This window comes from Zootermopsis nevadensis, unplaced genomic scaffold, assembly GCF_977971745.1.
Source record: "Zootermopsis nevadensis isolate Lab colony 2312 unplaced genomic scaffold, Znev_1.0 Znev_ptg000002l, whole genome shotgun sequence".
In the NCBI taxonomy this organism is placed as follows: Eukaryota; Metazoa; Arthropoda; class Insecta; order Blattodea; family Termopsidae; genus Zootermopsis; species Zootermopsis nevadensis.
In genome coordinates, this window is record NW_028259134.1 from 3,106,984 (window position 1) to 3,134,586 (window position 27,603).

Here is a 27,603-nt window from a genome sequence, read left to right on the forward strand (position 1 = left end):
ATGTGAATTGATATGACAGACAAGTAGACAGTCAGGACAACGTATCAAAATATCAAAGAAAGTGGAGCTCAACATATGGTGTCTTGAAAGCGATATACTAGTATAACATGACTAAGAACTTCAGTGACAATGTTGAATTGTATGAAGCGGGTTCATGGATCGAGACTCAGTATGTTCAATGCATATCAAATAAACTGACAGTAATAATTTTAACAGACATCGTAACATCATATTATATAGGCAAAAATATAAAACGAAACGCAAAACTCAGACATAGAGAGCGTTTTAAAAAAAGTGATGTGAAGGATATATCGGCCTGGGATAGAAGAAATAGCTAGATACTGGAGAAAATTACACAACAGGAGCTTTATAATTTATGGAAAAATTAATTTAATATTTAATATTTTCCGTCAAATTACAATTTTAATAAGATAATAAAATATAAAATATTTAAAATATCATTTCACGTTCCGCATCGAATGATCGATTTACAAATTGGAACGTCTCTTACGACATGTTTCGGTTATATTTAACCGTCCTCGATCATTCGATGCGGAACGTGAAATGATATTTTAAATATTTTATATTTTATTATCTTATTAAAATTGTAATTTGACGGAAAATATTAAACATTAGCCTAATTCACAACATGACGCAAATATACTACCTTAGGAAAAATTAATATGAAAGTTTCATAGCACTCATGTAGGTATACGAATTTGATATAAAATTCTAATCAAGAAACATTAAGGCAAGACACCACTTGGAAAATCTAGGCTTATACGGGAAGATAATATTAAAGTGGGTCTGAAAGAAATATGTCCATATGTGGACTAGATTCAACTGACTAAAGATAGGACTAAGTGGCAGGCTACTTTGAAATCGTAAATGAACTCGACGTTTCCATAAAAAAGGGAATTACTTCAATAACTAATGATTTATTAGTTTATCAAGACTGAATTTGATATTTACGGTTCTAACCAATTAATCTTTGTAATAGATGCTTATAATGTAATATCTCTGGTTCTCATTGCGGTAAAGATATCGATAATTTTCTTCTGACAGATACATGCAAATCCACACAGCGTTACAATCCAGCACACCAACATCCACGATACGTGTTTTTGTTTTCTTTTGCTTAGGGCCTGAATTTTTAAGTATTACTTAATTAAACTTCAGCTTGAAAGTGTTATAATCAATACATCAAAGTTTTCCCTGTATTTAAGTCACACATCATGAGAAATTATTGGGATCATTGATATAAATCTCTAATTCTAAACTTCAATACCAGACAGGGGCGAACTCCGGGAAAAAAACCTCAGTAGCTTCTGGATAGAGGATTGGCCAAATTCCGGATACTTTCTGAACAAGAGGTAGACGGGGGTATGACTCTGCCGGGAACCGAACTTCGATCGCCCAGGTATACCTGTCCAATTCTATTATTATTATGTATTATCAGTGTTTGCCTTCCATTGGCTCCTCGCTGTTGGCAAACACTTCAATAAATTAATTTAATCAAAAATATATTGGACTGACGTCTCAGGTTGCTGAATTAAATCACCGAACCACTATTTCACTACTTTTCGATCGTATATTTTGAGGCAGGTACAGGGTACCAGTACCACTTGCAAGTACAATTGGTGCATTTGTAACAGTGTGCACATATCGATTTCTATAAGTCGATTACAATCTACAGGGTGGGTGGGAAGTAAGTAGGCATTAAATAATCTTTATACATTTGAAATATAGAGGTAATAACCATTTCTCAATGCCTACTTACTTCCAACCCACCCTGTATTACTGAACTTCTTAAACACCTTTTCCACCAACAGACATGAAGCTACTAATTAATACGCTAATTTCGATGAAGTTCTTCTGGGATGGAACTCTGTATGAAATCGTTTATAAATACCAACATTTCCGAGGGTTTTTCTTAAATGTTTGTATTTACCCTCAAGTCCAAACGGTGTTACTATCCAGAAGACTGACATCAACACATTCCCTGCCCTTAGTGCAAGGCCCAGCGGTTTCTTGTCAATAGGAGGTGTCCTCAGAGGTTTCCTTAAACTTACGGTAAGATAATATGTAAGCTATTAAGTACAGAACACAAATTCAGGTTTAATCAGTATTTTTCGTCTATCTACAATGCTCTTAGACGATATAAATCTAGAAACACTTTCGATACATTTATTTAATTACTAACTGACTTATCTACTTAATTGTTCGGCTAGAGTGGTAGACGATTTATTAAATTTATTGCATTCGAGATACAATCCGAATTCGTGGGCACCCTGTTTGGAAGTCAACATAAGAACGCGTTGTTTCAGAATTGTTTATGGTAGCGACATAGCACGTAAGCTAAGTTTTAAGTTAAACAGGGCTTTTGTAAACGTTGGTACTCGTTTACGTAACCTATGTATGACACTCATGTACATATTTTTGGATTAAAACGTTCTAAAATTTCTATTATTCTATTAAGATATATTTATCGTATATAAATATATTTTGACAAATAATATGTTGGTAGAAGCTTTAAAATCTTTGATCAGAAATCTGGAATAACCGTAAATTGTTTCCCGAAATAAGTTTCTAATGTGGGTTAATTGAAATAATATTTACATTTACGAATAGACCTATAAAATAAACCATGATTTTTGATTGGTATTTAAGAATTCCTACAAGCTGAACACAAAAATTTTATTAAAATATCCTCCTAAATTCAAAAAGTAAAATCTGAGAATGATATATCAGTAAGTGAAAAGCAGTTTTTATGAATCTTTATAAAAGGAAGAAGAAATATTAATGTGTTTATTTCGAAATCTTGGGAGTCCTTTTAACACATTTTATTTTCTTTCAGAATATAATTCATCTTTGCAGAAATTAAATAAAAGGCACTGAAGTGAGTATAGAAGCTAATTATAATACACCTTCAATTTGATAAAAGGAGAAATTACATATATAATTGCTATGTTATAATGAACTGATTATTTGACAATGTCTACGGAATGTCATCATGTAAAATCCCTTTGATTAGAAAGTCAATTATTCCCCAATTTGTTTTTTAGTCTATTTTTTCAACTTCAGTTGCCAGTTTCTCCTTGTTTTTATGTGTTAAAAGGCATCGGGTTAAGAATTGTTTCAATTTGCATGCATTTATGGTAATGATGTAAACAGAGAAAGAATTCTGCAGGGGAAGACGTGGAAGGGGGGGAAATATTAAACAAAAGGTTTCTGCGAAGACATTCATTTTCTGTCAGTCGTGTCTTAAAACTACGAATATAAATCGACATTAAGATTAAAAAATTCTCATTTTGACGTTTAGTTGCTGAAGAAATTCTTATTGTAATGTATGAATATTAAGTAACGCAAATAAGACTTTATTTTTATTCTCATCTAAATCATAACTCTTCATGTGTGTCCTGTTCTTCATTTCGGCCTTCCTATCGCTTCGTACTAAACTGCCAAACGGAATAATTAATGTATTCACAACACGGAAACAGGAAACTTCAAAGATACGTACAAGAATGTTGGTATTTTAATGTGTTAAAATGTAGTCAACAAATGTAGACGACTCGAATTTCAAGGCAATATCAGTACATTACTTTGAAAGACATTTTATTCATTTATTTTAGTATTCAGAGATGGCTACAATTCTTTCACTATAATAAAGTTCCCGGTTCCTTCATCGGAGTTCAACCTCGTTAGACAATCTTACAGCTTCAGTTGAAAGCATCTCCCACTGGCCAACTTAAAGAATACAACAACAGAGCCACGGTCTAGCACACTGTTAACACCTTGCAATACGTGATTTATTTAATATAAATCACGTTCAGTTGATATTCAAACAAACTGCGGCAAGCTGAACAGTTTTAATTTATTGTGTATTTATCCACGTACAAATCTAAAGCTGACTGTTCACCGGTGAGATACGCGTTGAATGCCGGGTAACGTATATTAAATTCGTTGTGGAGGATGTAGCACTGGAGTAAGATTTCCTCCCACTTTATTCAGATTCCCCTGCCAACAATCATTAAAACATTGCTCAGTACACATGTGTCTTCGCCCCTTGAGGTGGGCAACAACTTGACAAAGCAGCAGGTCATCATACTACGTGTATATTAGATTAAACTTCTTTATTCGTATATATATATTTATTTTGTACAGTCTATACACAAACGTTTGAAGTTTATTGGTGTTGTAAAAATTATATAATATTAAACATTAATTCCACAGATAAATATAACATTTGACTACAATAAACAACTTACCATGAAAAACGGAAAACTACAAACAGAACTACGGATCATTATAATATATTGCATCAAATATCTAATAGTTTTTAAAATATTTTAAATTGATAAAAACCTGAAGACGACGGTATTACCCGTCGAAACATGTCGTTTTAATAAAAGCGCTAAAAATATATAATGTAAAATCGTATGTACGATTAAGAGCGCTAATATAATATTTTACACAATAAAATGTTTTAATATTATATAATTTTTACAACACCAATAAACTTCAAACGTTTGTGTATAGACTGTACAAAATAAATATATTTAATCAAACACAAACATGACGCATATAAGATACAAATTCTTTATTCGTGTTAAAATACTTCATAAACATTTTAAATACTAGCAGAAGACTTTCACTGATAAGTAGCCTGAAGTGATATCAAATCACAATGTACATAGTTAGTAACGAGACTTAACTTGTAAACGGAAAATATTTAGATACGAAATGACAGATCCTTGAAATCTGTCCAACTGGATACAGCATCAACGAGAAGTTTTCTGTATGACCTCTGACACATCCGATCCTTCAGATGCTTAGTGGGGGTCAGGAACTATAAATCAGTTATTAAACTTATGATCGATTTGTGTTCATAACTTCCTCTAGCAGCCCTGCAATATTCCCAGTGCGTCGATTTGGTTAAATTTACATTTGATTCTTAATTAACCGCGTCACGTGTTAACCAGGGTCTATTTCTTTTATACAAAAATTAAAAATATATTTTAAAAAATCTGTTGTGAACTTCAGGATGTTAGAAATAAATGCAACAATGAAATATTATAAACAATATTCAGCTTTTGATAAAATCTGACGTTTACGACAATAGAACGTTATTGTTATACCTTGGATTCCTTTAAAACAATTGTTGGTATGTACTGCAGCAAGGTTTATGTAAAATTCTCTCTGTTTCACCAAATCTTTAAAAAGTTAAGTAATATACATCTGTAAATAAATTTACATATTTCCTACTAATTGCATCCTTTTCCTTCATTTGTTAATTATTCGGAAAAGTAACGTTTCCCAACCAACGTGGTTAATCGAGAGTCTACTGTAATTCCGAAGATCCTCACAGCCTTACAAATAATAATTAAAACTGTTCATAAATGGGGAAAATTAAAAATGTAGGTAGTCCCGTCCACATTGCGTAGACTGAGCTTAAGAGAGTTTCATCTAGAAAAGTGGCGCACTGTGTGCTTCCCTGTTTATAATTACTAACATATTAAAACGTTTCATACACAATTTGTAGACTTTCACGTTATTTTATCACAAAAGTTTACGTACGGTTCATTAATTATCGGCCCTAAAATAAAATATATTATCGTATTTCCCTTTCTCAAAAATGTTTTAAACATATATGGTATTAATACAATTTATGAGCCGGGATAGCTCAGTCAGTATAGTGACTAGCTACGGGCTGGACGACCGGGGTTCGATCCCCGACGGGGGCAGAGGATTTTTCCTCTAGCCTCTGCGTCCAGACCGGCTCTGGGGCCCACCCAGCCTCCTCTACAATGGGTACCGGGGTCCTTTCCCGGGGGTAAAGCCGGCCGGGGCGTGATGCTGACCACTCACCCCCATCTAGTGCCGAGGTCAAGGAAGAGAGGAGCTATACCTCCACTCACCCCAAACGCCTACATGGCGTATAGTGGGACAAACTTTACTTTACTTATTAATACAATTTAATTAAATTAAATATTCTCTTATTACAAAAAAATATGGCCACGGGCAATATTCTTGATGACAAGAAATTAAGAAATATAAAGTCCAATTTGTCTCTCGAATTTTGATTTCCATTCCGAGTTGCATTAAAAATTTATCAGTTAGTTTAAATTTATTAAAAAGATACAGACACATATACGTGATGTTACATATCTCTCCTTAACACGTACAAGACCTGAGACAGGGTGACATATATCACTTTGGTACGCAAGTTGAGTCTGTTATCCGCATGATCACCTGCCGAGGACCTCCATGCTTGGACTCAGGGCTCCCTTCCTTCACCTATTAATATTCAATTTTATCTATGGAAGTCTTTTCCATCCAACAGCAAGACAAACACAAACATTCAAAAGCTCAGAGAAGGATACAAAGCGCTTGATAATATATTAAGACTGGATGTTCCACTGACATTAAATAGTTCATAACGTGTCACTGACAACCAGCTTTGTCATTCTTGATTTGTACCAACACAACAAAATGGATGGTTAAAGATTATGCTTTATTATCGTTGTTTGTTTTATTCTTGTTCAATTTTTTGAAATATCTAATGTGCGGCGAAAACATGTAACTAATTTAAAGGAAGAACAGAAGCATCTGACTTTCGTTCGTGAACTTACAACATTCGTGACACTGCTCCGGCCAAGAAAACTGCAACATTACTGCACTTGCATTAGGAATTGCTTTGACTACACAAGAAATCAGCCGTATTTAACATTTGCTCTGCTTAATTATTTTTCTTAGCTATAAAAAGCGGATGTTTTCATTATAAAACAACCTTCAGTAATGAATCCACATTACTAAGTAAGTAATTTAACCACTAACAAAGTAACAAAATTTGTAACCAAACAGCCATTAAAGGTATCCATAGCCAAAGGAGGGAATGCTGGGACAATGTGCATATATATATATTTATCGTTTTTAATAATATTACTGGGATACTGGGAACGACCCGTTCTTCAAGTGCCTGAGCACTGCGGGTCCCAACTTTTCGTTGACTCGATCTATAGATATTCGGTAGGACTCCTTGGACGAGTTAATGATATTACAATCGGCTAATTACAATAATTTATTAGGTAATTAAATATATATTAATAAGCTTAAAATTAGTACAAGTTATGATGCTCATTTTCCTTCTGTCACCTTTCACACGAATGGAATTTTAGCTCTCTTTACACAAAACATCTCTCTTCCTTACTTATGCATTTTAGAATTGTTATTATAGTACACTCTGGGAAGCTAAGATGTGTGGAATAAAAATAAATTTAGGAATACCTCTTGGGAGAACGTCACTTAACAAGTCGTGAATAAGAAGGAAAAATAACATAAAATCAGATCTTGTAAAAGAAGGTTTTATGGGTGAGACTGTATGTGTCTAGAAGATGGCTACCTTCTGGATTTTAGCAACGTGTACTCTGAAAGAATTCTAACAAAGCTTCAGAGGTCTTTGCTGCCTCCATCTTCAGGGCGATGAGACCTCTGAAATGCTGGTAAATTTCCTTGAAACTATTCGGGGCTACAACCCAGAAAACAGACATCTTCTTACTGACCTCCGCGAGATCCACAAATCCGGTGGGGGAGCCTTGGTTTTATCAGTGTGGACTCTGCAGTTTCTGTTACAATCCACGCTACAGTAGCTTAGTCGAAACTGTTGCCATTGGCTGTAAATTTGGCTCGGGTTACAGAAGATAGAAACTCAAGCCAATGTTTATTGGTGCAGTATATCTTATAAAACGACCTCAAAGAAGGAGGACACAGTGGCTGACAGAATATTATATTGGATTTCATAAAATTAGTTTATAACATGTAAGATGATTTTAAATGGATCAGAACACGTCCCAGAGGCGTTCTGTATTGTTGACGGTGTCAAATAGTCGAGTTCTAACAGTTTCTTATATTTCTTCTTCAAATTGTCGTCTATAGTCTGTAGTCTGTTAAAATTTACAATAATAAAAAAAATAGTTACGTAGAAATATATTTAAAATCACTTCAACACAGATTTATTGTTCCGAATGTGTTGCAATACCGAAAACTGAAGCTAAGCTATATAATATAATATACCAACATTCAAACAGAGTGTACAGATATTTAAAACATCTCATGTACAAAAAATAAAAAGAGAATAAGATAGCCCCAGAACAAATATAATATAGGCACAAAGCATTGTAACTTGTATGGTCCTTCATGCATCACGGCTTAGAGAATACCAGCAAGCATTGCCCTGTCTATCAGATATAAGTCAGTGGTTTATGGTACCGCCCCACGGGAAACCAAACCCTGCCACCCACAGAACCTGTAACACAGTAGCTGATACATTGTCCTCCACCTGCTATTCTTTACTCTACATCAGAAGCTGTTTCTCATCCCACATCGACTTACAGACAGTCAGACTTGATATGATCGGATTCTCATCGGCACCTTAAGCCCTCGTTACAGCTAAAGTGGCTTAACTCTGCTACCATGACCTCGCTGTTCTTCAAATATTCCCACGTTCCCTTCTCTGTCTTAACGTATTACGTCAGAGTTTTGAGCGCTCGTGTGTGTACGTGCCTTAATTTTTAGCATGAGTATTCTTATTCGTCCATTAAACATGTTCCGGAAGCTTGCTCCGTCATTTTCTTGGTCTACCGATGTGTTTTCTTCCTTCTGATCTGCAATATTTTATTTAGCGGACGTTCCGGTATCTTTCTGTCTGCAGATTTAATCCAGTACTGTTCGTGTTTATTGTCTCTTGGAGTGAATATGAAGATTTTCAAAACTTCGTGATTTTGCATTAGGTCTCATCATTTGCATGATTTCCGTGACCGGGGAAATTTCATTTACGCTGATTTCATTCTGATTCTATCCTCTTCCATCAAAATCAATGTTTGTGAACAACACAATAAGACAGCAACTGCCAGGACAATTAAACATTAGGAATAAAAAGAACATTTTATAAAATAACGTAAAACTTTCATTAGATATTTATTACTTTTGATCGATATGAACAAAAATTAAATTCACTAGATTACTTTCAGTATAATCCATTCTAGAAAATTTCATAAACGTCATTTTATATTATAGAACGACGACGTTGATAAACAGACATATATCTTATTCAAATTGTACTTTTATTTTATTTAATATTAGAAAATATAATAACACACGTAATCGCGACTGTCATAAGCTTACAATATAACACATTCAACTCAAAATAAGAAACAAAAAATATATTGATTTAAAATTAATATCCATTTAATAGATAGCAAAATTCTTAGCTATGCTTACTTTGAGTGTATTAGGAAGACTTTGTTTAGCTAAAATTTCACTGCCTATATTTAAATACTACTCTTTTCTGTGTGTTATTTTAATTGGTGATCTAGTCTTGGAATGCCACACTTAAAAGTACCCTTCAGCGTGATTTGTGTTCAAATATTTACGTAAATAAACTTTAAACGAAATATCTGTTAGTAATGAAATGTGTTGTGTTGTAATAATCTTTAAATTAAACTATGTTTATTCCCTCAAACGCTGTTTCTCTAAAGATAAGAGAAATCTTTTAAGACGGTAACCCAGAACTTAGCAGTTTAGTAAGACTCATTAGCAGCAGGCTGAGTACATCTCATCAATTCAGGGCGAATAAAATTAAAATGCCCTGCCAGGGGTACACTCGCAGGTGTTCCGGAAGACTGAGAGATTGTGGTAACAAGGATTGTACTGACTAGTAAAACAGTGTTATAAGCAGCAACCAGCAGACTTGCGTAAATGAAGATTAGCCTTTAAACTTTGGTTTGTTGTTGAGTCGAAATGTTTGTTGATGGACTGACTTCATTGCCTGCCTTAATCTTAAAGGGAAGTTAAGTTTTGGAATGTTGTCTTACCGGATCATCCTTCCCTCTTCTTTAAAACAAAGTAGTGGGACCAAGGAACAGGAAGGATTCTACTAAGAAGCAAAGTGTTGGTTTTGCCTGACGTGGAGGTTCTGATGCTTTAAGACGGAACAAAGATATTAATTTAAATTACAGTCATACGAATTAACGATGACTCTAGACAACATTGGCATCGAGAATTTGATTAATAGATTCTTTGTCTCCTTCGACGTTTGGTTTTTATTTCCATTACCATTACAAAGAATAAATTATATTATTGGAGAGTCAAGAGAATTGTTTAAATTTTATCTGCTGTTGGATGACAAGACATTGCTCCTATCTGATATTCTGGAGCACCAAATGAATTCAGACAAGGACTAGTGTTTCTTATCGATATATATCGTGCGTAGCGCTTATGGACTGTGGATATTATTCAGCGTTAAATTATACCATAAGAGCATTACGCACCGAGGTGAGGGCTGGAATATAATTTGGAGAACGAGGTTGAAGCCTGGTTCGAGGCAAGGTTTTGCTTGGACGAATTAAGAATAACTATTAATAGCGTCAATTAGGATGGCCAGTATCCCAGCTGTTACTCTATTCTTTAAGGATATTTGGTAGACTGGGTCACAGTGACTTAGTAATATCACAGTTAAGTGTCATAAAACTGAATCCAGGACTGTGAACTTCTGCACAAATGAACGTAAAATCGCCTTGAAGTTTTTTATTCTCTTACGAACAAAAATTAGATCTCTTTCTTTTACGATCTGTTCCCGAAAATTAAAATAATAAAACAGCATAATACTGCAAGGTACTAATTTTCTGCCATTTTATCTGCTTCAAAATCGTTTTGTTTCTTTGAATATTTTAAGACACATTTGTTGGCCTACATTGTACCAGGTGATGTAAGTTAGGGCAATAAGAAATGACGATTTGGAAAAGGATGTGTTCAACCTTAAGGTACTGTAGTGAATGAAATTTCTAAATCTTTCGTAATTTCGTAACTCTCATTAAAATTATTTATTCCTATGAGATATTTTACCAGTCTTTACGTAAACTTTTAAAATCCGAACTCTATGCAATGACCAGTCAATAGAATCTAATTTATTTAAATATTCCGATATCCAGCAATCTAAGATGGCCACAAGCCGATCTGTTTTGTATGGTGGCGAGATGACTGCTTAAGCTGGCGTCGTCCCGTGGCTAAGTAACTACGTTAAGTAGCTTTTGTCGGTGTGAGTAGTGAAAACGTTATTTTTTACGTGTCTGTACATTGATCGTAGCAGAATTGGATAGGGAAGATATCGTTACTCAGCGTAAAAATCTTAAACAAAAGTTAATCTGTACGGTAATCAAAACTGCAGTCATACACAAAATGATTGCCTAACAACAGAAACCAGAAAATAATATTAACAAATAAATATTAAATCCGTAAAATTAGGTGTGTAATCTCATCAACATATATTTTATTGATAAAAATGATGAAATTATAGACTGTCAAAACTGTATTCACTACAGTACTATCCTCAACGTCGGTCTGGAGGGACTGAACAAAACTATAAATCAGCAGTCAGGATAAACTGACCCTGTAGAATTCGAGAGCGTCTCCTTGTATTTCGGTTGATACAACTAAATAGAAAAACGTAGCCATGTGCTTCGAGCCGCTATATTCAAGGCAAAATCGAGCAATTTGGGGTATGGGTAACGTCATGCAACTGTTTTTGGGTGTCAGTCACGGAAGGTCTCTACAGGCCGAAATATTGTCTTGAAATGTAACACGACCCGTTCGCCCATAACAACATTTCCGTATAATACGTCGTAATATAACTTATGAAGTTGATTCACAGTCGTCAAATAACTAGTAAATTTAATTAGCTTGGAATTATGCTTATTTCTCAGTGGAGTAAACAGATCTCATTATATACTGAGATTGTAAATCACTCTCACACTGTTGTATAGTTTTGTTCAGAACAAATTTAACTCTTTTAATTATACCTAAGATCTGTGGTCTTATTTGGTATATTACAAGATCGTTGAAGCTAATATTCACAGGTTCTCAAGCGAATCATTAAAAGAGACTTTGAAGTTAGCAATATTAAATACAATAAAATTAGCATAGAGCTTACAGAATTTGCAGACGTTTGTAAGATTATATCGTGTAAAAATCCTTGTGATAGACTATAGTAATGATTATTCCAGAATTATTATCTGCGAACCGCAAATATTTCGCTACATCTCCCTCGTAATGGCTAAAGTCTTAAGCCAAGAGAGTCTTTATAAAATAGAATTTTAATAGTCATGTGATACTTATTACCGTGAAAAAAACTCAACATCGTAAATTGCGTTTTACTAATTTCACTTTAAATTTAGGAGATTTTGTGGCTAACATTTTGAAATTATTAAACACAAGGACTAAAAAAACATTATACTCACGTTTTATGTGCAATAGCTTCGAAAACCTGTAAACTTTTATAAAAAGAGAGAATTTTTTTCAGAATTACGAGTGAACGTGTTATGCTTATTTTCGTTTTGTTAGAATGATTGCAGTGTCTGTGTGACTTGACGGACAACCTATAAGCATAACAGTCGAACAGATTTGTATCAGTCGTACATAATATAAATAATCTATTTGACCGGTTTTATGCACAACGTACTGTGACACAAGAACAAACTGGTAAATAAATAGATTTTCCTTCGTTATTATAACCCTCTCTTGAGCTGGTTACGGAAGAATGCTCAGGAACAATATATATCAGTTTTATGTGGGGCGAAAATTTGTTACGAACATTTACCAAATAGTGAATTGTTCGCTCGAAAATTTGCTGTTTCGTAGAGTGGGAAACTCCACAACAGACTAGATTTTTCTGTAAAGAACTTTCGGGCTGTGCATGGAATGTCTTTCAACATTGTTTACAATGTTCAATGAACAATGTTTGATCAGTTACGTTCTGTCGTCTTAATCTGTTCTCATCTTTACATGCACTTATGTACTACGAGAACACGGGAAAATGTACCCTTGGAGTGAAAATGAACACGTATTCATTTACGTGATTGCAATATCACACTGTAATTCTTACATTTAAGACTATTCATCAAAGCCTGACTTTCGTCTGTTGCCTGGAAAAGGAAGCAATCAGCAAGCAACTCTGACACGTCAGAAAATTTCTACCAAGTTACACGGCCCGGCGACGCAGAAGACAGCCCTCATAATCGCCGTCATGACGATCTGAAATGTCACTGAACGTAGTGACTGGCAACGGGCTGATGTGATCTCATATAGGAGGAAAAACGTCTACCTCGTCCCCACTAAAGACTGGCCTGGAGCCAGGCAAGCGGTTGAAACCGAGAGCGATTTTAACAGGGGAGGGGATAAAGCTTCCGGAACGTGAAGCTATCAACTTACCTTAATCTGATGTCGAGTTTACTAAAACAGATCACAGATACACCGCAAGAGAAGAACACGGTAATAAATATAGCAAAATAACAACAGATTACCATAAAAATATATAAGTGTAGAGAACATTAATACACAGAGGAAAATCGCTATTAAATATATTACCATCATTGTAACAGTTATTTAATTAATTTGAGTTAATTGTATTAAAAGAAAAAAAAATAACTAGAATGATAACACGAAGTACTACTTTGTTAACATGCAGCTACATGAAATAAAAAAAAATTGGTAAAAAGGATTCGATCCTGGTACCCTACCAATACTAAACACAAGCATATTCACACTGAGCTAACACGCCTTGCTAAAAGCTGATGCGATTTATAACACTTAAGCAGGACTTTAAACCTACATGATTTATCTGGAAAGTAAATCTGTCATAAGATAACTGGCATAATATTTTATTAACAATTCAAAATATGCAAAGAATGCATGTTTGTATTTCGGTAAGGAATACAACTTACCTGTATTGTTACCGCTACGGACATGAGCTGCATCAGAGACTGGTCGTGCAAAGTTGGTCAACCCTTTCGTTGGCGTTCACTTAAATAGCCATATCCTTGTGCATACATTGTGTACGAACAATCTATTATGAACCACTATATATTAATTTCTAGCCGCACCACAAGATCATGTATTGTGTCCTAGTATAAGATTAGGATAAGGAATTCATTGGCACGCCTGAGCCGCTGTTACTATCATAACCCCGCCTCCCCGCGCGTCCTTATTCCATGAAGCAATACTCGTCCTAATTTCTCTCTTTTGATAACAGATGGGAGTGTAGGGTTAAGCTCCTCCATTAGTGATCTATGACAAACCAGAGACTAATCCTTCCCCCCACTCCATCACTTGTTTTTCACCGATTACCCATAATTCATTGTCATAAAACTGACTGTCTGTTCAGGCAGAGTTTGTGAATTCGAGGCCATATTGTTACGTGATTTGCAGTGACACATTTTTTAGTTGGATAAAGAGCTTAGAATAAAGTAAATGCTACATAAGGAACCTGTTGTGTAGATTAACGTGTGTTGTGACAGTGTTGTGCAGTGTTTGAAATTGAGTGTAGTGATTGTAACCTTAAAGCGGAATTCTGTTTCTGTTTGATTATGAACTGACGCCATTGTATCAACGTTTAGGCATTCCACAGACTTCTACATTGATGCTGAATGCAGAATATGAAACGGTAAGATATGTCTGTTGTCTTTAGGCGTTCTTTACGCACTAGCCTTTGCAAAGAACTTCTTATGGACTCTTTCTTATCTGCATGTCTGTCACTTTTTCACACAGTAGTCTCACCGGTTAAAATCAATGCAATAATGGCCTAGGGATAAAATCATTCCAGCAGTGACATACGTGATGTTGTGTGAAGAAAATCTCTGGAATTTCAGTTTACTCCGAAAGAATATAATTTTCCAATTTTCTTGAATTAGAATGCACTGTTCGTTAATTTTTCTTGTGTAACTTAGCCACCCCACGTCGGAGCTGTATTTTAACAGTGTCTCGAGGGACACATAATCCATCTTCAATTCATGAAATATATAACACACAAATATGTGAAAATGACTTAACTAGATACTTATATTTTGCAGCAAGTTTTACTTTCGACTGTTTTCATTTTCTATGTATATCAACCAAACTATGTATAGAAAACTTTGTAAAGAACTTCTAACAATTACGTTCCTTAAAAAACTTTAGTCTATATTGTGCAGGAAGGGAGAATTTTACATTAATAATTATACAATTCACCATCCCAGTGCCTCGATTAAGCTAACTTAAGCAGATATAAACTCAATTATTTACAATGTGGCCATGTTGGTAACTGTGTCTTAAATAGGCCACAACCACTTCCTTGTTTATTTTTCCCATTTCATGTTTTATGGTAATGACTTCATTTGACGTGTCTTTCTTGTGCAGTTGAGAACCCAGGCCCTCCCACAATTCCTCTGGTGTAAGATACATACATTGTTAACATGCTCAGGAGCAGTTTAAACCATGCGAGGGATAAAATATTTGACTTCCGCTCAGAGCAGGGAAAGTATTTATAAATTGCCTAACAGGTATGTCCTTCAGCTTCGCAGCTGCAGCGTCCGACTTATGTGCGCAGTGGATTTTCACCTTCTGCGCATACAAGGTCACTTGTCTGTGCACGTCGTAGTTCGTTTCTTCAGCTTATTATTTAACCTCCATTCGTGTCTTCTACGTCCTTGCTTCCTGTCCTTCTCCAACTTCTATTTTTACTTATCCATCTTCGTATTTCTTTCGTTTTCTGCTTTCTATTTCTCTTCGTTTATTATCTGCTTTATATTATTTTCGTCAATCTACTTTCCCCCATCTAATTCAGTGTCCTAACACGTACAATTGTTAATTCAGGTTGTAAAGAGGTTTGTACTTAGAAACCGTAAACGGCCCCAGTCTGTAAGGTCAAAGAGGACGGAGAAATATAATTTTTCTGCGAAAATATTATAATAGGCAAATGATACGTTATTGTGATGCGTGTGTGACTTTAGCTTCGTTTTTAATGGCGGCGTTCACATGATCTGAACTCCCCCCCCCTCCCCTTTCCACATTCTCTCAATTCACCGCCCTCCCTCTTCGCCCCGAAAAGCAGTGTTCTTTTTTTGAAAATCCTGGACGAAATATGAGGGCTCATCAGTATGACACGGATGTGTACTCTGTGGTACCCCTCGCCCTTCGTCGGGTCCAGTCCGGGTCTCCTGCACTTGTCCGTTCAAAGCCTCCGCAGTTCTGAAACCACGACGAGAATTTAATGCAATATTTCTGTTTATACACGAGCCGGTGTGTTGCGGGCTGCCTGCCTTCTTTCGTGTCACTGACACGCCGTCTGTCTGCCTAATCACTTATAAATCCATATCAACTGATGCGACTAGTCGAATCGCTGTATATGGCATCGGAAGCGCATTGATTCTTTTATATATCCGCAGTTTATTCAGCGATGTTTTATCAACTGCGCGGTTATATGTTGTTCATAAATCAGACTGTGTTCACATTCCTTGCGTTTCAGATACAGCTGGTGAGACCTGATACTATATACAATCTGTGAAACAATATTCAGTCGCTTAAATTTCGATTTCGGATTTCATTTCATCAAAAAATTTCTTCCAAGAATTTTGCATATTCAGTACAATTAAAGTTACTTCGTTTTCTCTTCCGACAAACGCTCTGCTTGTTACTTTCATGTTTCACCGCCATGCCTTCAAAGATCCGGGTGTTTTTATGACTGGAACTAAATTAAAAAATAAGTCTAAGGTAGATATCAAAGCGCGGTTGCTGACTTTTGTTAAAATTAAAACTTACTTAATACTTGTGAAAATGGCTGTCTTCTGGGATGTTGCACCGTGTAGTCTGGTAGAAGCTTACAGACGTTTCAGGGGTTCAGAGATGCTTGCTGCTTCAATCTTCAGGGTAACGAATGAAAGCTTGGAATCCCCGAATATAGCAAATAGTAGCCTCCTCAGAGATGTTTACTAGGTGATATTTAAGATTATTACGTCAACGAATGTGAAGATGACAGTTTCATGGCATGTTGAATCGCCACGAGTTGTTGCCCTGATGACGGAGGCATCACGGACGTATGAAACATCGGTAAACTTTTTCTAGACAACGCTGATCAACACCCTGAGAGACAATGATATTCACGATCGTTGTCGTGAGAACCTGAAATCTCACCTAATAATTTTTGTAAACCCTTATATTTATTTCGAAGTCTAATACCTGAATAATTTATGTTTATGATAACCATAAACTACTATGAATTAGGCGTAATTTCCTGTTCTTAAATCCCCTAGACGTATTTAGTCTGTGATTTCACGGGAAAGCTGTGGGTCTCTATGTATCTTCAACACAGTAGCGTACATACCAGTACCTGAATTACTTTTTATTTGCTTCATTCTGTACGCTGTAGATGATAGAACCCATTGCTTTTGGTAATCGTCTTTGTCGCAAAAAATAATTTAAACATTTTTTTATTCCAATGTTTCCATGGAGATCTAGAAGCATAACACGCAATAAAGTTTGCAGAAACATCATTTGTGTTCCTTCGGTCAGTTGTTTTGGTGGTGACCCCTATCTTAAACAACACATTTCCAAATTAAATTTGCTGTGATGTTTCTTCAACGTATTTTTGTTTTGTTTAAGATTATTTTGCCGAAGAATCTCTTATTAATGTAAATTAATTTTATTGTATAACTGTAGCTTAATTTGCATGCCCTGTCTGTGACCCCGGAAAAGAAATTATGCTTTCTTTAAATTCTGACAGTTCTTCAGCAATTGAAATATCTTACATACATTTCAGTCTTTTTATGTTATTGCCGCTGATTTCCATATATTTTATTTAAACGATAATCTGTTGTTTCACATTCATTACAGATTAAGTTTAATTTACGAGTCAACAGTTCCTGCAAGAATCTCCAATCTCTTGTACGTGTCTAAAATACAGCTCGGTTTAAAAGCCAGAAACAAACGCCAGGGCAACACAGTTTAGAGATTTCTGTATCTGAGAGTCATTTATATTCTCCCATTTAGAAGCTTGTACTTAATTTATTGCTGCTGTATCTTCTTCCTTGGATAGGAGGATAATGTTTAATTGTATCTTTAGGAAATAGCGTGGGTGGGCTTTGGTTCGATTAATATGACTCAAGACATGGACAAGCCTTGGATTTTAATAAAAGATAGGGAAATTATTGAGAGCTTAACGGTATTAGCTTTATAAGATTTGAGATTTTCACAGCGGTGACTATGAAGATTTCTGTCTTCTGGGCGATGTTTCATCGCCCTGATGACAGAGGCAGTATGACCTCTGAAACGTTGGCTAACATCGACCAGACTACACAGCGCAACAACCCAGAAGACAAAAATCTTCATGCTAAGAATCGCCCTGATGACGGAGGCAGTATGACCTCTGAAACGTTGGTAAATATCTACCAGACTACAGAGCGCTACAACCCAGAAGACAGAAATCTTCATACTCATCGCCCTGATGACGGAGGCAGTATGATCTCTGAAACGTTGGTTAGCATCGACCAGACTACACAGCGCAACAACCCAGAAGACAGAAATCTTCATACTCATCGCCCTGATGACGGAGGCAGTATGATCTCTGAAACGTTGGTTAATATCGACCATACTACACAGCGCAACAACCCAGAAGACAGAAATCTTCATACTCATCGCCCTGATGACGGAGGCAGTATGACCTCTGAAACGTTGGTTAACATCAACCAGACTGCACAGCGCAACAACCCAGAAGACAGAAATCTTCATACTCATCGCCCTGATGACGGAGGCAGTATGACCTCTGAAACGTTGGTTAACATCGACCATACTACACAGCGCAACAACCCAGAAGACAGAAATCTTCATACTCATCGCCCTGATGACGGAGGCAGTATGACCTCTGAAACGTTGGTTAACATCGACCATACTGCACAGCGCAACAACCCAGAAGACAGAAATCTTCATACTCATCGCCCTGATGACGGAGGCAGTATGACCTCTGAAACGTTGGTTAACATCAACCAGACTACACAGCGCAACAACCCAGAAGACAGAAATCTTCATACTCATCGCCCTGATGACGGAGGCAGTATGACCTCTGAAACATTGGTAAACATCTACCAGACTACACAGCGCAACAACCCAGAAGACAGAAATCTTCATACTCATCGCCCTGATGACGGAGGCAGTATGATCTCTGAAACGTTGGTTAATATCGACCATACTACACAGCGCAACAACCCAGAAGACAGAAATCTTCATACTCATCGCCCTGATGACGGAGGCAGTATGACCTCTGAAACGTTGGTTAACATCGACCAGACTACACAGCGCAACAACCCAGAAGACAGAAATCTTCATACTCATCGCCCTGATGACGGAGGCAGTATGACCTCAGAAACGTTGGTTAACATCGACCAGACTACACAGCGCAACAACCCAGAAGACAGAAATCTTCATACTCATCGCCCTGATGACGGAGGCAGTATGACCTCTGAAACGTTGGTTAACATCAACCAGACTGCACAGCGCAACAACCCAGAAGACAGAAATCTTCAGCTATTAGCTTCTCAACAACTACATGTTTTCTTGGAGCATGTTAGAATATTTCTTGAAAAGTTTAAGATTGCTGACCTAGTCATGAAATCTCCGCCTTTATTTGAACAGTACAATTTATTACCGTTTTGATAAATTCTAGTCCACATCCTCATTACATTTGTGTTTGAGAATACATTTAAATATCATCCACGTCGAGGTTACCCAAGTGGCCTCAGCCCTTCTGTTTAAAAAAAGTGATGCATGCTTTTCCCACTTAATCCACTTGGTTTACCATCTCATCCTCCTTGGTCTAACGAACATATTAATATTTTGTGAAAACCAAGTGTTACCCATTTTTCTATGATCCCAGTCCCTCTTCAATCACTTCATGATTCATTCTCGTAATAATATGTTTCGCAAGTAAAATTATATATTCTTCCGGGCTTTTTGTCCTTTGTGGTAATTTTACAACCTCATATATTTTCGGACCTTAATCTCAATTGGGTACTGGCTCTCACGCAGTATAACTAGATAACGCATTTCATTAGCTGCTAAATAAGAGTCGAATTATTTAAATACTATACCTGTTTATAGTAATAATAATTTCAAGTCACAGTCAAATTCGATTAAGAAAATGAGTGCATTGCATTTAGAATATTAATAACAGTAGTTCAAATAATCAGTCAGTATATTTATCAATGAAATATTTTTATCGTATCGTCTAGAAGTCCAGGGCACTGAATGTTTGTGATCGCCAGTGGCTTTTCCCCCGCATTGACAGGGTCTCTTCTCATCGTAGAAGCTTACCTACCGCCTGTCGGGTCCATCCAGCCTCCTGTCCCACTGACAGAGAAGACGCTTACTCCTGAAACGTACGGCTAGCCACTCATCTCGACCTCGTGTTAATGTTAAGGATGCATGGAGCTTTTTTTAAAAAGTCACATAAGTTATGGGATCGTTTCTGTCCGTCGGGTACAACATCTCAAGATCAACCACTGCAAGGTTACCACTATACTCGATGTCTGCATTAATAGCATGGTGCCTTGGTGCACAGATATTTTAGATTTACGTAATAATTCTGGATTATATCGGTCAGAACTTTAAAGGCCAAAATATCGTATTCTGAGTTATTCACCTTAGGTCTATCGAAAAGTTTTTGGAACTTCATTTGTACAAAGTTAAGATCAATCAGTCAAGTAACACTTTAATTAGCCGAAAAAATAACGAAGTAACTTAAGTCGATGCTACAAATTTGTTACAAAATAATCTATTAACTAGTAAAATATTCTCTACCTATGGACCCTGAACGTAAACCACCTGATCCAGCACTCAGAGAATTTAATTCAACTTACACTCTCAAATCCTGGGTTTTATTATGAAGTGTTTTATTATCGTTCCATTTACTCCTGAAATTACTAGACAGTCTCGTTCTTTTTGATTTTCTGACCGAAAAGTACGTAAATTTTATCTTTTAGATATGTTCAACATTTTCCAACTTTGCCATCTTCCCACACTTTATAACAGTAATAATTAATATCTGGCTAAGAGTTCTAAGTTTAAAACATGAAGCTCTTCACTGCAATTTGTCTGATCCCCTGTTCCTAGAACCTCCAGTCTGTGCCATTGAATTATTGCGTATGACAAAGTTTCACACATATTTAAAAAATATAAAAATTATCTTTCTTATATTGTTTTCATTAGATTTTTAAAAGATAGAATGATACAAAATGTCGAAATGACTGGCTTCTAGGAAGCTGTGCTGTGTAGTCAATGACGGTGATCTTCGTACTTTTACCATGGAAACACGAAACCTCAATTCACAAGACAAATATTCAGAACTGAATGAAAGAAAATCCTTCCCCAGTTTTAATATTCTCTTAAGTTCACAAATTTATTATTTGAAATATTTGCACCTTAACGCAGTTTCTATAGATTTGTTAGAAATCGTTGCATTAAGATTTTATTATAATTTTATAATAATATATATAATTTTTATTTATATTATTTTATTACAGTAATTGTTGGTTTAATATCATATTAAGCAAATCTTGTCTTGTGTTTCTATTGCAACCTAATCTTTAATTGTATCATTCCGCTTAATTAGTGAGCGTTAATGATTAGGCAGTTCAACCGTAGGTCTCGCTGTCTCGTGCCGAGTGTGTGGCTTTCTCTATCATACCCTCATCCTTTCTCCCACACATATACCAGTAGTCCCCACAAAAAAATGTAAATTGATGATTTCATTACCTAGTATAATTCGCTATGCGGATCGCATATACTGGATACAGAATAAAAAAAAACAGCGTTGACAGACACACATATCAACAGTAGCAGAGAATGTGTTTTTCGTACCTTTAAGCCTGTACTTAGTTTTACGTATATGTGTATGTGAGATACTGGGTGGGGGGGGGGGAACAGTCTTTCTGTTTTTTGTATGTGAGAGATAATGACTTAATTAATTTTGACGAATAGCTGTACATGGCTGCTCACCAAGTAATGTGTAATGGTGGTTGGATTATGAACCCTTGTCGTAGCTCTATTCTCTCTTCCCATTTTTACCAAATCCTCCCCTCCCACCAAATATATACAACCCAAACCATCATCCCCCTTCAACCCTTTTCGTCTCGTTGCGGTAATAGGACAGTAACATTAACGTCAAAGAAAAATGTGATTGGGTAGGTGCACGTTGTATGAATGTAATGTTTCTCGTGTCGTCCCTACAGTTTCGCTACGCCGTCACAGAACCAAAGGAGACTTCCTGGTCCCTCGAGTAACATACTAAAGTTTCTGTCGGACGTGTAAAACAATTGAAGGAAAGGGACATCTGATTTCGAATGTAAATTGAAAAATATTACCGGCATGTAAAAACAAATTAAGTGTAAGAGGTGTAAGGATTAATAAACACAGTTGTACGATGTAATAAATGAGAGAGGTCATAGACTATAGAAAGACTATGGACAGGGATTTGGAAACTGAGAGGGACCAGGAATTGAGAAATAAATACGCCGTCTACTTAAGGGGCCGGAGTTATTTAAACATGCAAGCTTACTATTAATTTTTTTTTACAAACGTAAAAGTTGAAGGTAAAATGGCTGTGCATAAGTGAAAGTTTAACATGCGAGAAAATAATATCTGTTACACAAATGCCTGAGATTTCGATATTGTGACCTTGTCTGGTGTTGTAGGCAGTTAGCAACATTTTTAAGGAAATTCGGTGAGGTACTTCACAAGGAGTAAAACATAGAACGCAGAAGACCACAATAGACATGCAATTTATACGTATAGTTCTTATAAAAATGTAGAATATCCCTTTAAATTTGAATGTAAATAGAATAATACTAGTAAGACAATATTAAGTAGAACTTACGAGAAAATACAGCGTAAATTAATTCTTACGTTGTAATGCATTGCAGTATGTCGTTGTATCGTAAAAGTAACTCGGTAAACTGAGCAGCATCTCAGGACCTGATCTGAGTCCAGCTAATCGTCTTATCCAGTGGTCTGTTTCCTCTGTGGCCAAGCGGTCGGATCTTGAAGCTGAGGGCAGAATACTACTTAGTCGTGAAGTTAATAATGCTTGTAATTACCAACGTAGTCCGTCATGAGTCTTCATGGCTTGATACTTAATCACAGGTAAACGTTTAGCTTCTACCGTATGTAGTACGAAGACCATAGACAAGTATCAGGATAGGAAATTTGATGTTCTTGCGGTGGCGAACAGGTCGGCGTTGATGTCTTAGGTGGTGACGCCGTGTGGACTTGAGAAACAGGGTGCTTCTTACAAAATATTGGTTTCCGTCTGAATGAAGCTGGTACCCAGGACACGATTATCGACTTCTTGGAATCGATCAGAAAATAAATTCTTGTACAGCCGAATAAATGTCAAACTTTGTGCAGGTGAGAAGTGAATTGGACGCAATGTAGAATCTTTTGAGATTGCATTCATCCGGTTAGCATGTCCCCCGCACATATTTCGTTTTTGCAGGACACGATCGTCTCATTATTCCCATGATTCTTTTCGCGTCTTGGGTTTCCGAAACAAAAGACAACAAAAGCTTCGCTATCGCCCGGTTTATTTTCCCTCGTGCTGTTGCTCCCAGCTCTCTCCCTTTTTCGGTTTTTATTTATTCGAATGTTTGTCACGTGTCTGACATTTCAGACTGTCCATCTCTCGGTCCTTACATCACGCAGGTAGACACAGAGACACAGCTGTGCCATGATTAAGACATTGTCCTTCTTCGGCAGATAGGGAAACTTTTTACACATTCATCTTCTTTTCTTAGTTCTAATGCAGTCTGGGAAGTTTTTCGTATCAACCTATTGTCTTAGTACAGGCACTGTGTTGTCAAAAAGGGACCACTTGTTCATTGCCGTATTAGATGATGACCGCTCATTTGGAAATCTGTTTTCTGAAATAACAGGATATAATTGGATTTACTCTGCCTCTTTCTTAAATAAAATCTTCTCGGGCAATCAGCCGCGTTAACTGGTTACCGTAGTAAACCGACGTTTCGAGAACCAACTCTGTCCCATCATCAGGGTTCTGATCTGACTGGATACCTCGGAAGTTGTTGTTCTTTCTCCACATGTTTTTAATTCCACATCAGAGTGAGCTGGTTTACTCCACTCACGTACATAGAGTTTTTAAATGATTTTTTTCCTATTTTTCTTACTTTATTAGCCGTGATATGTATTTGTTTCATCAATAGGCAATTTTCTTTGTTAAAACTTTAATTACGGTACGCGTAACAATAGTAATAAATAAAGAATCCATTTTAAGAAATTAATAAAATATTCTTTAATAATCACTGTTAAAATTAAGGTTTCAATAATAAATTTTAAGGTGCTGTTGACGAGAGAGTTTAGAAATAAAATCTTCTCGGGCTATCAGACGTGTCATATAATTAAAACTTTCCGACGTTTCGAGGACCATCTACCTCCTTATCTTCAGGGCCACTCATCAGAGTTCGTTACTCTGAAACTGACGCTCGGCTTTCGCCGGGTTCATTCTTCATTGTAGTAAAAATAGATATAAATTTATGTGGTTTATTTAGCAAAAATTCTCAAGTCGGAAGTATGTATATCGAGGGATAGGTGTAATGTGTATTAAGAAGACGTAACAGGAGGTAGATACAATTTTATAGTTCGCTAGCTTAATCACAGGTGGAGGATCGGATGACCGGATTGTGTAGCATTCCCGTATATACAATCTTCCAAATTCTGTAGTCATTCCACATCTCTTGCTTCTAAACACCCTGTTGAAATTGGCGAAACATACCTCCGAAATCCATTCTTTCGGCACTTAAACGTTATTCGTCGAGAATAAATATAGGCATAAAAGTAAAATATTTAAATATGGGATAATACCGTTTCTATAACATTTGCAATCAACTATAGTCCTTCAATGAGGCAGTGGTAAGTGCGTATATTTGTAGGATTTAAGGATCTCATGAACATGGCTGTCATCTGGGTTTTAACGCAGTTTGGTAAAAGTTTCCCAAAGTTTCAAAAGTATTTGCTGCTTCCATTATCATGGCGATGAATACTATCTCCTTTTGGATTTATTTTGCGTCGTAATCATCATATTTTTTTAATGGGTACATTTCGTTCCAAGAATAAACAAAACATTTAATATAAATTGTTAAAATTTGATCTTCTAAGGCAGTAGAAATTTTTTTAAGTTCTTTGTGCATGAATTTTGTTGTTAAAAGAAATTTAAAGAGTCTTAAAAAATTGATTTAGGAGAAGAGAATGTCGTGCGACATTAACATCTCAGATTGTGAGCTACTGCGAACACCGTCTTAAAGCCCGGGGTTCAATGAAAGACTGGGAACCTCTTTACCAGCTGATTACCACTTACGCTGGGCTCTGTGCAAATTATAAGCATGAGAATCGTTGACTGAAGGCGAATTAATACTGCCACAGCTGCCTGACACGTCACCCAGCATATCTAATTCAGGTAATTTACCCAGCTTTCCGCGTATTTCTACTCTTTCGATCTTAAGCATTGCACTCTCTAGTGACCAAGAGCAATTGTACGAAGCCAAGGCGGACAAACTCCGGGACAGAACAGGCGTCCGTGATGTAGTCAGATTTGTTACAGTACTTTCGTGTCTTTCTGTGCATTTACGTTTACCTTCCGTTCCTCTTTCTGTCTTCGGAATTTCTGAAACAAGGTACGACCCGCGTTTCCGTGTTTGTATTAACTCCTTTCTTTTATTTCGGCATTTGTTTTCCCCTCCTGTTTTATCCTATACTCTCCCCCGACGCCCTCTTCCTATGCATTTAGACTGGTTTCCGGACAACGGAAATGGCGAGGAGAAAGAGTTTCTGTAGTGTTGGTATTACTGTTGTAGTACGCAGTGTTCGGTAAAGGGACTCTGGTCAACTCAAGCATCCATCCCCCTAGATAGAGGAATGAGGTTAAAATAAATAAAAAAAACAAACAGCAGAGGATCCTTCCGACTTCCTCACTCTGACTAAACGCCGCAAATAGGAAATACTCTCTCTTATCCTCTGCTCATCCTCCGGCGTGACGTCAGTTCCTCTGGACCACTGAGCTACTTACTGGACGCGGTCTCCTCGATTATCAGCCTGTGCCTGCAAAAGCGACACATGTTATCAAACTTATTCTTTATTTACTAAGGTTCTTTTTCCAGGGCACAGGACCTCTTTTCGGAGGTTTCCTAGGTCTTTTTATGTGCGTTTTGTGAGTAGTGAGTGACCAGCTTACCTACTGCACAATTTCCACTAAATCCTGATTTTGACTGCCAGAGCCATCTTGTAGTGCAGGGGTGGCCAACCCAAATGATCTTTCGGGCCACTTTGGAAATGCATCATAACTCCGCGGGCCACATATAAAATTATATATCCCCATATTAGATTTAGATACACTATAGACATTTTTTTGGAGTGAAAAATTGAAACATAATGAGTTATTATTATTGTGTTTACTATTATTCTTACATGTAAACATAGATAATATAATAATAATGATACTAATGAATAAAACAGGCAATATCTGTCATATATTCGCAAGAATATTATTTTAAAATCAAAGTTAATTTTTTCTCATAATTTTGACAGATAATTTTTGAATATATGGATGCACAAATAATGTATTTTTTTAATACATTGGTTTTCAATACTTTGGCCATTATAAAATAAATATATTTTGTAAAAGTGTGATGAATCTCGCGGGCCGGAAAAATGTTCAAGGCGGGCCACATGCGGCCCGCGGGCCGCGGGTTGGCCACCCCTGTTGTAGTGAATAAGGAGAGACTCGGTGAGAAATGGCAGCTGAATTTTGCTTACGAAATATAGATGGTTTGAACACATTCACATTTAATGTTTTCATAAAGATATTACATGGAAGAAAGTCACGTAAATATAAACGTATCAATCCCGTTATAATATATGCCAAAATATATCTACTTTATTTGCTTTCAGTTGGTTAATTGTTTGAATTTCCATCTGGTGACGTTTCATAGCTATAAAATTAGGTAATGCTTCCCGAATCACTTCATGTCTTCTAGGGGTCAAATTATGTCGTTCTAACAGAATTTTCTCCGAAGGACAAAGGAAGACCTGAAAAAATCTCGGTCAGGATAGCATTTTTCCTCTCTCGATTTGAAACAGGTACCTTCTAATTACGAAGCAAAGTCGTAAATAAATATGATACACATCTACGGCAAGAAACACTTTAATTTTTTTAATTCAGTCGTACCTCCTAGAAAACACACCGCGTCCCCATTACAATTATCAAAATTTTAGAACTGTTTGTGGTAATAATTTCTGATTTTCAGAGTTATCAAATATTGAAGCAGATGGTACATACAGTTACCACTGTGCTTGATAACCACACTTTAAGATGGTAAATTATTACGACAGTAATATAAATATAAAATTTTACAGCGTACATAATTTATGATCAAGATTATAGGATTGAGATACATTGTTCATTAATATGACGTATGTCCTTTATGCGTTGAAGACTTGAAATTTTCGGAGCGACTGTACAGACCCAGCTTAGGTCCGGTTCCTCTTTGCCAATCCCGGTCAGACGGGGCAGTGGTAAGGGTGGACAGTGGAGAGGTAACTACCGGAACCTGAAAGATGCAAGCCCACGCCCTCAGCGTTAACCTCCTGGTTACTGCGTACTGTGCTGTTTGAGACGAAAATTCTGTGTCGACCTGACCACTCACCCTCTGGCCCCTTCGCCACATCATAGAGTTTTATGAA

General features: G+C 36.5%; 1 protein-coding gene across 1 annotated transcript in view; it reads left to right on the forward strand.

Annotated features, from left to right (window-relative positions):
* The first annotated feature begins 14,228 nt into the window (after window positions 1-14,228).
* Window positions 14,229-27,603, forward strand: part of mbo (Nuclear pore complex protein Nup88) — a 622,627-nt gene continuing 609,252 nt past the window's right edge. The window contains exon 1 of the mRNA XM_087358015.1: window positions 14,229-14,494. The gene's annotated coding sequence lies outside the window, so the exon portion shown is untranslated. The remainder of the gene's footprint in view (window positions 14,495-27,603) is intronic.